The sequence below is a fragment of the Nymphalis io genome, chromosome 28 (genome assembly GCF_905147045.1).
Source record: "Nymphalis io chromosome 28, ilAglIoxx1.1, whole genome shotgun sequence".
Classification (NCBI taxonomy): Eukaryota; Metazoa; Arthropoda; class Insecta; order Lepidoptera; family Nymphalidae; genus Nymphalis; species Nymphalis io.
Genome location: NC_065915.1, coordinates 7995910 through 8006544, shown reverse-complemented (window position 1 = coordinate 8006544; position 10635 = coordinate 7995910). Strand labels below are relative to the sequence as shown.

At 35.7% G+C, this 10635-nt stretch overlaps 1 non-coding gene across 1 annotated transcript; it reads right to left on the bottom strand.

Moving 5' to 3' along the window:
* Window positions 1–202: 202 nt before the first annotated feature.
* On the bottom strand, window positions 203–359 carry LOC126779351 (5.8S ribosomal RNA). The gene has a single exon (XR_007670324.1). It is a non-coding gene; the product is annotated as a 5.8S ribosomal RNA (ribosomal RNA).
* Between the last annotated feature and the right edge of the window lie 10276 nt (window positions 360–10635).

Below are 10635 nucleotides of genomic sequence, written 5' to 3'. Positions count from 1 at the left end.
TTTTGTAATATACACGAACGCATGGTAGACGTCGTATTGAAATATTTGAACGGACCGAGAGAGAGTCGGTTCGTATACGAATACGAACGAACTCTAAAACGGATACCGTCATGTGTTCGAGAAAAACGTATAAAAGTTTAACATTACGAAAAACTATATACACATTAAACATTGAACAGTGTGGTATATATTTTTATACAGCCGGCCCTCAGACAGGAGTGGTCCTGGATGTTTCTCCACGGACCGCAATGTGCGTTCGAAATGTCGATGTTCAAATGTGTCCTGCAGTTCACACTATGACGCGCAGTTAACTGCGTTCTTCATCGACCCGCGAGCCAAGTGATCCACCGTCCAGGGTAATTGTTTATTTTCATGATGATTAGTTTCTACGATCACTGAAGCGATTCTATACACGCCCGTGATATTAGTCTGTTTAAATGTTTTTATTTTTTCTTTTTTTATTTCTTTTCAGTATATAAATAAAAATAAAAAATTATAAAAAAAAAATAAAAAAATATACGTTATTTGAAGATGACGATGCGCTATCGAAAGACAACAACATCGTGCTTTCCTCGAGAAACCGACGTCGAAACATCAGAAGGGACGCGTTGAACGACCCCGTTTTTATTATATTCGGAGTCGTCGTCTCGCATCCGAACGACATACGAACGCCGAACCGCATTTTGTTTTATTTCATTTTACGAAAAAAACAAACGAAACGTTCAGCGGACGCTTCTCGTATCCCCGCCGACTGACCGATTGACTGACTGACTGACCGACTGATCGTCGATCATCGTATCATCGAATCATCGTCTAGGAGAGCGTGTGAAACGCATCATCGCACGTATCGATCGAAAGCACGAGGCCTCTATGAAAATATGATATAACGCATAAAACATAAAACGCGAAAACACATCGACGTCACCACGGATCGATATCATATTAAATCGAAAACGAATTCAAATCGACACTCATAACGACCGATCGATGTAAACGATGACGAGACTCGTAATCGAACGGAGACGACGACGCGTCACGTAGAGGTAGACGAAGAACGAAAGACGAAAACGAAGAGCGACGAGAGTGTTGAGCTCGAAACGTATACAGTGTCGTACATATTATACATGTGACTCGCGGTGCGGATTCTTGCCGGTCTACGTACACAGGTATAACGAAGACGACAACGGTAATGACGAGTGAAGACTGCACGCGTGCAACTTCGATGTTCGTTAGCGTTCTCGCTGGTTACGTTCGCCGCGTACATACGTCCACATTCGAATTAAAAGTACACGATTACATACGTCTTACGACGATCGTTATATTCGTATCTTTTTTTTTTTTTATAGAATAGGAAGGCGGACGAGCATATGGGCCACCTGATGTGGTCACCAAACGCCCTTAGACATTGGCATTGTAAGAAATGTTAACCATCGCTTACATCACCAATGCGCCACCAACCTTGGGAACTAGGTTGTTATGTCCCTTGTGCCTGTAATTACACTGGCTCACTCACCCTTCAAATCGGAACACAACAATACCAAGTACTGCTGTTTTGCGGTAGAATATCTGATGAGTGGGTACCAACCAAGACGAGCCTACCCAGACGAGCTTGCACAAAGCTCTACCACCAGTAGTATCTCTTTTTATAATACTACGTTTTAATACATATACGTATATCGATTCGATGACGACGCTTCAGCGATACGTATTTTATTATTTTTTTTTTTTGCGAATATCGTTATTTTCATACGTGATGATACTAACGTCGAAGGCGATGACGACTCGTATACGACGATATCGTCGTCGTCGTCGTCGGAGAAACGATAATGCGATCCACCGATCGAATTCGTATTTTTCGTATTATGATTCTTTTTGGTTGTTGTTGCTGTTGTTTTATTATATCGTCGTATATCGGCACTCTCATTGCTCTTTCGTGCTGCACTATTTTTCTCGCTCGTATACAGAGAGCTCGATGCGCACAGAGACGAAACAGAATTCGAGATAGATAAACGTACGTTAATGATCCTTCCGCAGGTTCCCCTACGGAAACCTTGTTACGACTTTTACTTCCTCTAAATGATCAAGTTTGGTCAACTTCCCAGCAACGCCGACGGCCGTGAAGCCACCGCGTGTCGGTCCGAAGACCTCACTAAATCATTCAATCGGTAGTAGCGACGGGCGGTGTGTACAAAGGGCAGGGACGTAATCAACGCGAGCTTATGACTCGCGCTTATTAGGAATTCCTCGTTTATGGGGGATAATTGCAAACCCCAATCCCCAGCACTAAGGAGTTTCAACGGGTTGCCCGGGCCTCTAGGCCAGGGAGAACATGCTGATTCCTTCAGTGTAGCGCGCGTGCGGCCCAGGACATCTAAGGGCATCACAGACCTGTTATTGCTCAATCTCGTGCGGCTCGAAGCCGCCGGTCCCTCTAAGAAGAATTTTAATACGCCGCCAGTGAGTTGCTCGACCGAAATCGGGCACACACGGAACACCCTGGCAAAGACAACGCCGCAGAGTCCCGATGCTCCACCATAGTCACAATCACTATCCACTGTCACGGCAGCGTCCTTCGTGGAGGTAAACGGCTTATTCCTCCAACGACGTTAATCGATTTCTGGAACGTGAGTCAAGCGAGTATTCATTTCTTTTACCTTTTCTACGCTTATGGCTGTATTAGGCAGGTTTCTTGGCTATTATTGCGTATGATTAGGGTTAATTAATAATCCAAAAAGCAGGGTAGCTGAATAAATAAATTATCGCAATGTAGGTATAAGCTAACTTGTGAAGTTACTAAGAAACTTATAAAATACGACGATTGGAACGTACTCACCAGATCTATTTCATCTTATAATACGTTACCATACATTACTTGCATTCGCTATATTTTAATATTTTCGTAGGGTAGTTAAATAAATCGTAACATATTTTTCTTCGACCGCCAGTTCGACTAGCGAAGATTGGCAATCAGCTTTGAATACTCCTTATAGTTCGTAAACAATCGTCAAAAAAAATCGTAATTGCTTTAATTTAATTTGCATATCCAACGGCTGTAATTCAGGGAGCTAAGCGTATCAGAACACATGAGACTCATATCCCACTTCTGATGTCGCGAATTAAAATGGATTGCCATTTTAATGACCGCTATTGTCGTCCAATATGTTGATTTTATTAAATCAGTCAGTGCGCACGTCCGGCGCTGGCGCCGTCCAGAGAGCAAGAGACCAAGGGGGTCGCTCGACAAAATGATCACACGCGCTACTGACATACTCCTTTATATTTTATATTTCCATCTCGGCTATATAATAAAATAGGCACCGGTCTTATATTTTTCACACTTGACGTCCGACAACCGACCAACCTACATGACATACATCACGTTGTGTTTTGTTGCTATTTTAATAAGTGACGTCGCATACCCGCTTAAATGTATTATCTCTGATCTATATGATGATGATGATGAGAAGCTGTTCCATCAACTTCACAGTTAGTTTTGTTTTTCATGATGTATGATAATATATTTACATTATAATAAATCTCTAAAGACAAAAATATAACTCAAAAGCAAAAAGTAATTGTACTGGATATATGAGAGTGAAGAACATGGTCCAAGCAATGGTATTAATTCCATATTATGAATAATATGTGTATAATAAATCCTTATTTCACATAAAATATTCCTTGCCTGATAATGGTGATAAAGATATACATGATGGTTTCAGATCAAGCAGAACAAAAAAAAAGAAAAAAGAAACACATTGCTCGAGGGTCTATAAAAGACCAAAATTTTAAAACAAAGTTACAATGTGCTAAAATGGATAAAAAATATTGTTACGAAATCAGGGAAAATAACGATGCTTATTTTCGCAAATCACTTTTATATTGCAGAATTTACAATTATAAATAACTTTTATAACAATATAACTGGTTATTAATATACAGACAATTTCACTTTAGTCGTTACAATATATAATAAATAGGGAAAAAAGGAAACAAAACAAATATAAAATTGAATTGGAAATACGACATTTAAGAAGGAAAAATTAGCTTGATCGACTTTAATCTGTTTCAATATAATTTTTTGTTATTATATGTTGTTAGTCAAAATTATTTTTTGTTCTAATTATTATTGTTATTATAACTTTTGGACTGTTTTTTAATGTTATAATAGACTAACAATATTTATTGATTTGTTAAGTTAAGGTATATTAATAATAGCTAATGTTGTTAATTGTACAAAAAGGGACTGAATTATCAATTATACTCAAAGGTAATAAAAATAAATACTAAAATAAAATAATTGTTAGTTAACAAAATGTGTATTAATTATGGCTCACACAATGGATCTAACAATAAAATTCTCATTTCCTTCATGAATTATTTCGGGATTTTGTAGATCCTCAACACTATTTAAGACAGTGTCTTCTTCAAACTTTTTTACGTCTTGCCTAGAATGAAATATCACATTATTAATAAATTATATTAGAATATTTTGAATTTATTAATATTAGAATATTTTGTATATTTAATCCTAGTCCGACATGTAGGCAAGAAAATTTCCGTTTAAGCAGACCAAAAAGCCGTTCAACAGGGTTCGTTGATAAAATTTTTGGATTTGGATTTGTGCTCTATGGTATGCTTCTTCAGCTAGTGTAGGTGGATTTAATACAGGGGTTAGCAAATAATGTCGACATGGGTAGCCACTATTCCCTAAAAGTAAAAAATTGGCATAATCACTACGCGCAAATTGAGCACACAAGGGAGAGTCATTAAAAATTGTAATGTCATGTACGGAGCCTGGCTATCTTGCTATCATATTCCGGATACATAATTTTGCATCACACATCTTTTGTACATTTAATGAAAAAAAACCTTTTCTGTACCGAAACCTTTCAGCTTGATTTCCCCCTGCAACCAAGTTAACGTTTAATTAAAAATTAATCATGAGTTCCATTTGAGTTACTCATAGTACTAATGTAAATAAAAGTACCTGGTGAATTGATTTTTATTTGTGTACAATCAATAGCTCCCAAAACTCTCGAAAATCCTGCTATAGAATAAAAGTCGTTTGCTACTTCTTTGCGTTCTTGGGAATAGGGCATTTTAATGAAATGGCATTTAAGTTTTGCAATTGCAGCTGTAACCTTATGTACCACACGGTGAACAGTAACTTGTTCGACATGGAATATATCTCCTATCACTTTTTTAAAAACTGCCAGTAGCGTAATATCGGAGTGTTATCAAAATATGGCTCTAGAAACACGGAACCGAATTTGAAACTGTTTATCATCATATTTTTCAAAAGCGTTAGCTTTCAACTTTTCTTCATTCCTACGACTGCTACGTTGTTGTTTCATCGTCCGAAAGTGAAGAAAGTGAAGATAACGCCATTTTTGAAGTTTATAAAACAACGAAAATAGATTTAAGATAGCTGACGACCACTCTCAAATTTAACGGCGTCTTAAATAATTTGAGCGGTATATTTGATACTTGTCATTCGTTAAGTGACGTTTCAGTATAAGATTTTAGCATACACAATAGACTTTATGTACAAAAAGTAAATAATGCATTAGTCCTTATACATGAAAGTGCAGAAGGTTTTAATGTACTAAAAATATATAACAGATTATGTCTTATGTTTAAAAGTTTATAATGCATTATTCCTTATTAGAAAAAAAGTCTTAAGACATTACTCCTTATGTACAAAAAGTAAATAATGCATTAGTCCTCATACATAAAAAGTACATTAGAAATTATTTTTCTTGTGCAAAAAATATATAACAGATTATGCCTTATGTAGCAATGCATAATGGCTAATAATAAATATTAATCCTATCTAGATATTCCTTCCGGTGTCCCGCAAGATGGTGTGCTCTCTCCTCTTCTCTTTTCTATATTCATTAATACTCTCTCTTCACTTATTTCCTTCTCTTATCATCTATATGCTGACGATCTTCAAATTTACGTTACCGCTTCTTTAGACAGTATCGATGAGGCAGCTGCAACCTTGAATCATGATTTGGTAAAGATATCTGATTGGTGTCAATCTTACGGTCTCTAAGTGAACCCGAGGAAGTCGCAAGTGGCTATATTTGGCAGTCTTAAGCTTCTGCCGAGGGTCCAAGGTAAACATCTACCTCCAATCTTGTTTGAGGGCCAAATATTACACATGCAAGAGACTGTTAGAAAACTTGGACTACTTCTTGATGCTTCCTTTTCCTGGGTACCTCAAATTGCGGAAATGAGTCGTAAGATTTTCGCTATCTATATTTCGCTAGTCGTAAGATTATTTTTGGTCTGCGAAAGTTTGATCATGTTTCTCAGTTAAAGTGGCTGCCAATCAGACTTCGAAAGACTTCGAAATCTGCACGCCTTATCTCTTCTCTACTCTATTCTATAAGTCGATCACACACCATCTTACCTTAAAGAACGCTTTAAATTTCTTGGTTGCGACAGCGCACACAACCTGAGTCCTTCGGATGATAATAAACTAGTTACCCCATGCAGCCGGACACAAACCTACAGTAACTCTTTTACCGCAAAACCATCAAACTATGGAATGCACTACCTACAGATATTCGGCAGTCGAATTCATTGAGAATTTTTAAATACCGCTTGAAAAGCTATTATTTGTCCATATCCAAGTAACGTATGTATGTATGAAATAGTATGTAGTTTTTAATTATCTATATATAATTTTACGCTCTATAATTATATATAATATGTATATGTGTATATATATGTATGTGTATGTATGTATATATGTATGTATTATTATATGTGCTTAGTGGGATGTAGATATGTGTAATTTATTAAATATTTAGTATCTCCTTTTTATATGTGAATGCAATTACCTGTTCTCTTACAAAAATTCTTTCACCAAAGGTTGTCTGTAAGAGATCGATATACGCGGTAAGACCGCCTTTGCGCACTATTTGTTATTTTTCTTTTTCTTTGATTGTTTCCTATTTCTCTCATAATATTTATATGTTGTGCAACACTTTTGGGCCGTTGACATATTTCACGTTGGGAGTAGTGAATTGAATACATTTTGTCTTTTTACTGTTTAACAGTAAATTATTAGCACTAAACCACCCCGTCATATATTAATAAACGTCTTTTTATTTTAAAAATCTAGGAAGTATCATCATCAAACAATACTATATCAACTCAGTGGATGTTAAGAAACCGGCCGATCTGTGGGGTATCTCTGTTAAGGTAGTCAATTCGATTATTGATGTAATTGCACCTTATCTTGTTATTATAATAATAATTGCATTTTTAGTGGCGTGTTTCCTGACCTAATGAAACATAGTAAGGTAATTTCAATTTTCAAATCTAGTAGTACTTCAGACCCTAATAATTATAGACCAATCTCTGTACTACCAACGCTTAGCAAAATTTTTGAAAAATTCAACCAAATGTCATGCTCAATCAAATGTTAGTAGATTTTGATACACATAAGTTGCTGCACAATAAACAATTTGGCTTTACAAGGGGTCGCTCGACAACCGATGCTGGTGTCGAGTTCGTTGAAAATATTTACAGAGCCTGGGAAGAGTCATTGGGATATTTTGTGACTTATCTAAGACTTTTGATTGTGTACAACATGATACGTTGATCGGGAAGCTACGTCACTACGGGATTAAAGACACAGCACTCTGCCTCCTGATTTCGTATTTAAGCAATCGAATTCAGAGGGTTGACATAAATGGAAAGAGATCTCCCGGGGCTCCAGTTGGTGTGGGGGTCCCTCAAGGATCTATTCTTGGGCCATTTGTCTTCCTTATTTATATAAATGACTTGCCACATTTACTAAATAACAACATGTGTCAAAGTCAGCGTGTCAAAGTCAATTTCAATGTGTCAAAGTCAATCTGTCAACGTCATTCTGTCAAAGTCAATTTTTTTTATAGAATAGGAATGCGGATGAGCATATGGGCCACATTATGGTAAGTGGTCACCAACGCCTTTAGACATTTGCATTTTAAGAAGTGTCAACCATCGCTTACATAGCCAATTCGCTACTAACCTTGGTAACTAACATTTTATTTTCCTTGTGCCTGTAATAATCCTGGCTCACTCACCCTTCATACCGCAACAAAACAATATCAAGTACGACTGTTTTGGGGTAGAATATCTAATGAGTGGGTAGTACCTACCCAGACGAGCTTGCAATCTGTCAATGTCAATCTGTCAAAGTCAATGTGTCAAAGTCAAACTTACAATGCCAATGTGGTAAAGTCAATCTGTAAAATGTCAATCAGTCAATGTCAATCTGTCAATGTCAATGTATCAAAATCAATCTGTCAGTGTCAAAGCCAATATGTCAAACTATTAGTAACAAAATAAAACACGTTTCTTCAACGGTGACTATCAGATAACTAATTTATTTATTTTATACAGATTATAAGCATATATTAATAAATTGAGTGCTAACACACTTAGTACACTATATGGTTAATAGTTGGCGTTATTAGTTTCATTTGATGTATTAATTTTAACACCTGGGGGTGTTCATCACATGAAACCGTGAAATAAATTAAAAAAAAATAAAAATTAACAAGTCCCAAATCTTCCATGTATTGGTAATGGTTTTTAGCATCAATTGCCTTTGTAAGAACATCAGCTGGCATATCAATAGTACTAATACATTTAATATTTATAATATTATTACCGACAGTGTCCTTTAGGAAATGATAACGAATGTCTATATGTTTACTTTTTCTATGTAAAGCATGATTAACAATAAATTTTTGAGCACTCTGACTATCATTGTATAAAAGGACATTATAACATTATAAGAGGACATTAATATGACATATATCTTGATTAATGATTTCAGATAATAATGTTCTCAAATACATGGACTCTTTATATGCCTCTGCCATTGACATGTATTCTGCTTCCTTACTCGAAAGAGCCACAGTCTTTTTTTTCTGCTTTCCCGTGATATGACACCCCCTGGCATGATAAAGGAATATCCTGTATATGATTTCCGGTCAATATCATTATTAGCCCAATCAGCATCAGCAAATCCCAACAACTCCGAGTTTCCCTTTACATACCTTATGCAATAATGCTTAGTCCTGTTTAAATACCTGAGAATGCGTTTAGCATAATTCCAATGAGTACTAGTATGACAAGAATTAAATTGACTCAAAAAAACTAACACTGAAGGTTTGGTCTTGTTAACATAGACAAGTACATGAGACTGCCTATTAATTGTTGATATGGAATATTAGGTATCATTAACATTATCATTTTTATCAATATTTAGTTTTGTCTCCATAGGTGTACTAGCCTCTTTGCAATTGAGCATGTTAAATTTAATCAATAATTGATCAATGTATTGTTCCTGATCTAAGGTACAAACATTATTCTTACTATCAATATTTACTCTCATTCCTAAGCATTCCTTTACTTGTCCAAGATCTTTAAATTTAGAACTCAAAACTAAAATTAAATTATCTGTCTCTATTTTACAATTTGAATACACAAAGAAATCGTCCACATACAAGGCTATAATAACTTTAACCCTATCATGGAATTTTGTGAATATACATGGTTCTATATGACTTCTTTTGAAGTTTAATTCTGTCAAACACTGATCAAATTTTTCATACCATGATCTTAACGACTATTTCAATCCATAAATAGCTTTATTTAATTTTAGAATTTTCCTGCTATCTAAATCAATTTGTGGATAAGCCGTGTAAATATTTTCTTTCAAAATACCATTCAAAAAAGCAGTTTTAACATCTAACTGAGTAACATTTAAATCTAATTGTACAGAGAGTGCAAATAACAATCTTGAAGTACAGTGACGCACTACAGGTGAGAATGTTTCGTCATAGTCTATTCATAGTTTCTGGGTTCCCTTTGCCACTAGACGAGCACTATATCGAATATTATTGTCACTACCAAACTTTCTTTTATAAACCCATTTACACTAAACTAAAGTCTTTCCTTGAGATACTTCACTCACCACTACCCAGGCATCATTTTCTTCAAATGCTTGAAGTTAATCTTTCATCGCAGCAATCCAATTGTCTTTGTCGGGGCCTTGTAGAGCTTGTTTAACACTAACTGGATCATTTTGATTCCCAGTATTCGACTGCATGCATAAGTTTGAGTAACCATAACGCTGTGGTGGCTTTCTGATTCTCTGTGGTTTTTCTGGGATAAGAATCTCGTTTACATTCTGCAATATAGAGTTATTGGCCTGAACAGTATTATCTATCTGGTTAATAACTTGTTCAAGTTCTATACTAATGACTATATCAATCTCATCTATTTTACTCTTAACTTGTTGCGTTTCTGAGATTTCCCCCACTGAAACTGATATCTTATCGTCTATGTTACTCTTCAAGTTTTCTTAGATTATGACATCCCTGCTCACAAACACACACTTCTTATTTGGATCGTAAATCCTATACCCCTTGATGTTTTCAGCATAACCAACCAGAATATGTGGTTTAGACTTAGTATCCCACTTAAGTCGTTTTTCATTTGGGATATTTATTTATTTATTTATTTATGGTCCACAAAACAGATTATAACTAAAGACACATTTAATATATAAGTAAACATTATAAGCAAGCTAAGTTATAACCCAACAACTATGTGAACACA